The following is a 6217-nucleotide window of genomic DNA, read 5'->3' as shown; positions in this document are numbered from 1 at the left end:
CAAAGTAAACTGCCTGTTACTCAGGCCTAGAAGCTAGGATATGCATATAATTGGATAGAAAACAAGTTTCTAAAACTGAAGTTTCTAAAACTGTTCAAATAATGTCTGTGAGTATAACAAAACTGATATGGCAGGCGAAAACCCGAGGAAAATCCATCCGAATCGATGCAAGCCTATGGGCTATACAAAAAAATAGCTCCCAAAGGTTCCTATGGCTTCCACTAGATGTTAACAGTCTTTATACAGGGTTTCAGGCTTGTTTCTTGAAAACTAACAAGTAATTGTAATTTTTCCAAGGTGTGCTCATCAGGAAAGGTAGGCTTTTATCCCCAATCTCTGACATCCAGGAGTTTACAGTGATATAATGATGGGGAAAACCATGAGGGAGCACGCATTTTTGGGATTTCTGTTTGGAGCTATACTCAGGCCAGACCAACAGGAGAGCACTGCACCTTTACCAGCGTTGGTCCAGCCAGTCCAGAACTCATTACATTGTGTTAGAAAGGAACCCCAATAGAGCTCCCTCCTCAGTGATCGTGGCACCATCTCTGCCCTGGTTATCTCTGTGTAAGTGCTGGTTGTTTGTCCTGGAGAGGCTGACTGAGGGCTATGCAGGGACTGGGCCAGCCAGGTCAGAGCCGGCACTTAACCCTAGCTGCCTGGTATTGCTCTGCTCCCTCACCGCTGGCCTTGTTTGGACTGCAGCTCTAGTTTGTTTTCTTAGAGGGAAGCTGCGCCCTCATAACAACGGGCCCTTTGCAAATCAGTCCCACTCTTAAGAAAATACTTGGACAGTGTGAGACCTCCTATTGTTTCAGACTAAAGAGAATGTTTTATTCAATGCCACTATTGTGTTCTGTTATTAAAATGGCTTGTCAATGCAAATAGAGGCAACCTGGTCTGACAATACAATCTCATTGTATCCAGTGGAGACTGAAAGCCATCTCAGTGAGATTGGAAGAGGGGGCAGAGTGAGTGGCTCCATCTCAGCAGTGTAGCTTCACCAGAACACAGTGAGATTGGAGGAGGGGCCAGAGTGAGTGGCTCCATCTCAGCAGCGTAGAACACAGTGAGATTGGAGGAGGGGGCACCATCTCAGAACACAGAACACAGTGAGATTGGAAGAGGGGGCAGAGTGAGTGGCTCCATCTCAGCAGTGTAGCTTCACCAGAACACAGTGAGATTGGAGGAGGGGGGCAGAGTGAGTGGCTCCATCTCAGCAGCGTAGCTTCACCAGAACACAGTGAGATTGGAGGAGGGGGGCAGAGTGAGTGGCTCCTACAGATGGAGATCCAGGATCTGAGAATGTCTGGGCCCTTTTCCAGAGATTCCATAATAGGAATATACCATGGCTGGCCTGTTAAATTTGTGCACACAACGGGGAATGATGAGAGAGAGAGAGATGGGGAAGAGGAGATTGTTTAGACTGAGTTGAACACACATGGCTTCACCTTTCTTGTGCAACTGTCAAATAGAGACTACCAGGAGTCTCAGGTCATGCGGTCTACGACTGTCAAAGAACTGCCTCGATAGTGGGACGCTTTTTTCATTCAGAGGCGCATGACAAGATTTGTTTTTGTTTTCTGTTGGAAATGGGAAAGTATGACATGCAGGTCAGGAAGGTCAGCATTGGGGTTAAGAGGTCACAACTTTTTTGGTACCTGAGCAGTCAGTCCTGTGTTTACTGAGGACATGCCCAGACCTATTTACCTAATAATGAGAAGACTTGAGGGGAATGCAGCTTATCATGCCAGTGGCACACAGCAGGATTTCACCACACTGGTGAGGGAACTCAGTTTTGGACTTTTCAGCTACTGACAGTTAGCGCCTACAGTAATCATTACACGGAGGAGTAGTTTGTTAATTCTCTTTATCCTATGCATCCTTCATGGTATGGAGGGCAGACAAGGTGCTTGTATACTTCAGGGGAGATATTCTGACACCTTCCAACAGTATGCAACATATGAGAGGATGTTTACAAGGAAAAACAGAGGAGGAAATGTGTTTCACTTCCACCATCTTATATGCGCTGCTTGTGGAAAACAAAACCCATTTGACAATCCTCCTGAGAGATCTTGAGATTGCACGATACACTGCAAATTGTATTTGTTCAGCTTTCTGTAGACCAGAAACCCCAAAATATTTAATCCCCTAAAACCTTAAATTCAAACCACGTGCAGTTGTCTTGGTTAATGCTCTCCATTGGACCATTCTGGAGGAGAGTGTTTTCGCCCGATCGACCACTTCCTAGTCTCTTTGAATGAATGGCTCAGATTCTCATTTAGAGGCTTTCAGTGGCGGTGAATGACAGAGCCTTTGGTTGGTCTGGAGAGGCAGGTCCATTGATGCCCATAGTGATTTATGAATGATGAAGTGCAGGGCCAGCCACTATCAGCGGCACAAAACACTGTTCTTAATAGAAAAGCATTTCAAATCAAACTTTGTCACATGCGCCGAATACAACAAGTGTAGACTTTACTGTGAAAGTATTACTTATAAGCCCTTAACCAACAGTGCAGTTCAAGAAGAGTTAAGAAAATATTTACCAAGTAGACTAACATAAAAAGTAATAATAAAAAGTAACACAATAAGAATAACCGTAACGAGGCTTCATACAGGGAGGCACCGGTACCGAGTCAGTGTGCGGGGGTCCAGGCTAGTTGAGGTAATACGTAGGTGGGGGCAAAGTGACGTGTCATAGATAACAAACAAACAACAAGTAGAAGCAGTGTACAAAAGGGAGGGGGGGGGTCAATGTATATTGTCCAGGTGGCTATTTTATTAATTATCCAGCAGTCTTGTGGTTTGGGGGTTGAAGCTGTTGAGGAGCCTTTTGGACCTAGACTTGGCGCTCTGGTACCGCTTGCCGTGTGATAGCAGAGAGAACTGGAGTATAGACTCAGACAGGGAGAGGTTGACTGGAGTCTGACAATTTTATGGGCTTTCCTCTGACACCGCCTAGCATATAGGTCCTGGATGGCAGGAAGCTTGGCCCCAGTGATGTACTGGGCCATTTGCACTACCCTCTGTAGTACCTTGCAGTCAGATGCTGAGCAGTTGCCATACCAGGCGGTGATGCAACCGGTCAGAATGCTCTCGATGGTGCAGCTGTAGAACCTTTGAGGATCTGAGGACCCATGCCAAATCTTTTCAGTCTCCTGAGGGGGAATAGGGTTTGTCATGCCCTCTTCACGGCTGTCTTGGTGTGCTTGGACCATGTTAGTTTGTTGGTGATGTGGACGCCAAGGAACTTGAAGCTCTCAACCTGCTCCACTACAGCCCCGTTGATGAGAATTGGAGCGTGCTCAGTTATCCTTTTCCTGTAGTCCAAAATAATCTCCTTTGCCTTGATCACGTTGAGGGAGTGGTGGTTGTCCTTGCACCACACCTTTCGGCTGTCTCATTATTGTCGGTGATCAGGCCTACCACTGTTGTGTCATCAGCAAACTTAATGATGGTGTTGGAGTCATGCCTGGCTGTGCAGTCATGAGAGAACAAGGAGTACAGGAGGGGACTGAGCACGCACCCCTGAGGGGCCCCCGTGTTGTGGATCAGTGTAGCGGATGTGTTGTTACTTACCCTCACCACTTGGGGGCTGCCTGTCAGGAAGTCCAGGATCCAGTTGCAGAGGGAGTAGTTTAGTCCCAGGGTCCTAAGCTTGACTGGATGAGCTTTGAGGGCACTACGGTGTTAAACCTTGAGCTGTAGTCACTGAACAGCATTCTCACATAGGTGTTCCTTTTGTCCAGGTGGGAAAGGGCAGTGTGGAGTGCAATAGAGATTGCATCATCTGTGGATCTGTTGGTGCAGTATGCAACTTGGAGTGGGTCTAGGGTTTCTGGGATAATGGTGTTGATGTGATTCGTGACCAGCCTTTCAAAGCATTTCATGGCTACAGATGAGTGCTACGGGTCGGTAGTCATTTAGGCAGGTTACCTAAATGTTCTTGGGCACAGGGACTATGGTGGTCTGTTTGAAACATGTTGGTATTATAGACTCAGACAGGGAGAGGTTGAAAATGTCAGTGAAGACACTTGCCAGTTGGTCATTGCATGCTCGGAGTATACATCCTGGTAATCCGTCTGCCCAGCGGCCTTGTGAATGTTGACCTGTTAAAAGGTCTTACTCACATTGGCTGGGAGAGCTGATGGAACAGCTGATGCTCTCATGCATGTTTCGGTGTTACTTGCCTCGAAGCGAGCATAGAAGTTATTTTGCTCGTCTGGTAGGCTCGTGTCACTGGCAAGCTCTAAGCTGTGCTTCCTTGCAGTCTCTAATAGTTTGCAAGCCCTGCCACATCCGATGAGCGTTGGAACAGGTGTAGTACGATTTGATCTTAGTCCTAGATTGACTCTTTGCCTGTTTAATGGTTTGTCACAGGGCATAGAAAGATTTCTTAAAAACTTCCGGGTTCCGCGCATTGAAAGCGGCAGCTCTAACCTTTAGATCAGTGTGAATGTTGCCTGTAATCTATGGCTTCTGGTTGGGGTATGTACATACAGTCACTGTGGGGACGACATCCTCGATGCACGTATTGATAAAAACAGCGACTGATGTGGTGTACTCCTTAATGCTATCGGAAGAATCCCGGAACATATTTCAGTCTGTGCTAGCAAAACATTCCTGTAGTTTAGCATCTGCCTCATCTGACCACTTTTTTATAGACAGAGTCACTGGTGCTTCCTGCTTTAATTTTTGCTTGTAAGCAGGAATCAGGAGGATAGAGTTATGGTCAGATTTGTCAAATGGGGGATGAGGGAGAGCTATGTGCACCTCTGTGTTGAGTAAAGGTGGTTTAGAATTTTTTCCCTCTGGTTGCACATTTAACATGCTGATAGAAATTAGGTAAAACTGATTGAAGTTTCCCTACATTAAAGTCCCCGGCCACTAGGAGCGCAGCCTCTGGATGAGCGTTTTTCGAGTGCAGTTTTAGTGCCAGCCTCGGTCTGTGGTGGTATGTAGACAGCTACAAAAAAAACAGATGAAAACTTTCTTGGTAGAGAGTGTGGTCTACAGCTTATCATGAGATACTCTACCTCAGACGAGCAAAACCTTGAGACATCCTTAAATATTGTGCACCAGCTATTATTTACAAATATGCATAGGCCCCCGGCTCGTGTCTTACCAGAGGCTGCTGTTCTGTCCTGCCGATAGAGGTTATAACCCGCCATCTGTATATTCTTAATGTCGTCGTTCAGCCACTACTTGGTGAAACATAATATATTACAGTTTTTAATGTCCCATTGGTAGGATATACGTGCTTTCAGTTCGTCCAATTTATTTTCCAAAGATTGAACGTTAGCTAGCAGAACGGAAGGCAAAGGCAATTTAGCCACTCGTCGCCTGATCCTCACAAGGCATCCTGATCTCTTTCCGAGATCTTTCTGATCTCTTTCCATTTCCTTTTCCAGCGAATCACAGGGATCTGGGCCTGGTCGGGGGGCCTGTAGTATATGCCTCGTGTCCGACTCATTGAAGAATAACTGCTTGTCCAATTTGAGGTGAGAAATCCCAGTTCTGATGTCCATAAGCTCTTTTCGGTCATAAGAGACGGTAGCAGCAACATTATGTACAAAATAGGTTCCGAACAACACGAATAAACAAACATAATAGCATGGTTGGTTAAGAGCCGACAAGACTCTCATGGTTGTTGCTGAGTATCATTAGCAACAATGGTTAGTGCAGGTAACAGACAAGGGTATAGCCTATTGTTGTACACAGTTCTCCCTATTATCATTCTATGTACAAACATTTTCCAACATTACCATGGGTTGAAGAACTGATTGTGGCAATTTTCTGAATGAATCAAATCAGCATTTTCTTTCTTTCGTAAAGGCTCTCCAAACCTGTTTTTTTTATGATTCATAAATATTTTCCTAACCCTAAATAAAAGAAGGAAGTTCTAGTCTCTCCCTCTCAGAAATTATAATTAATGTAAACCTATGCCTTTGTGTTGTATAATGGAATTCCTTTTACAATGTTATTTTTGCTAGTCAACTATAACTCATAGCCTAATACTTTTTGCACATTGCTAATTACCTTATGACATGTATTAGTTAGACTTAGTTCATTTACAAAAAACATGGGTCTGATTATGGGTCCTGGTGAGGAATATATTGTTACAACCCTAAAAACAAACTATTACTTCCTTGATAAGATGTTGAGGGACATGCTGCCTTCACAAACATGACTGTGCAGGAATACATTTCTTATCTTA

This window comes from Oncorhynchus masou, unplaced genomic scaffold (assembly GCF_036934945.1).
Source record: "Oncorhynchus masou masou isolate Uvic2021 unplaced genomic scaffold, UVic_Omas_1.1 unplaced_scaffold_3198, whole genome shotgun sequence".
Taxonomy (NCBI): domain Eukaryota; kingdom Metazoa; phylum Chordata; class Actinopteri; order Salmoniformes; family Salmonidae; genus Oncorhynchus; species Oncorhynchus masou.
This window is presented reverse-complemented; position numbering follows the sequence as displayed.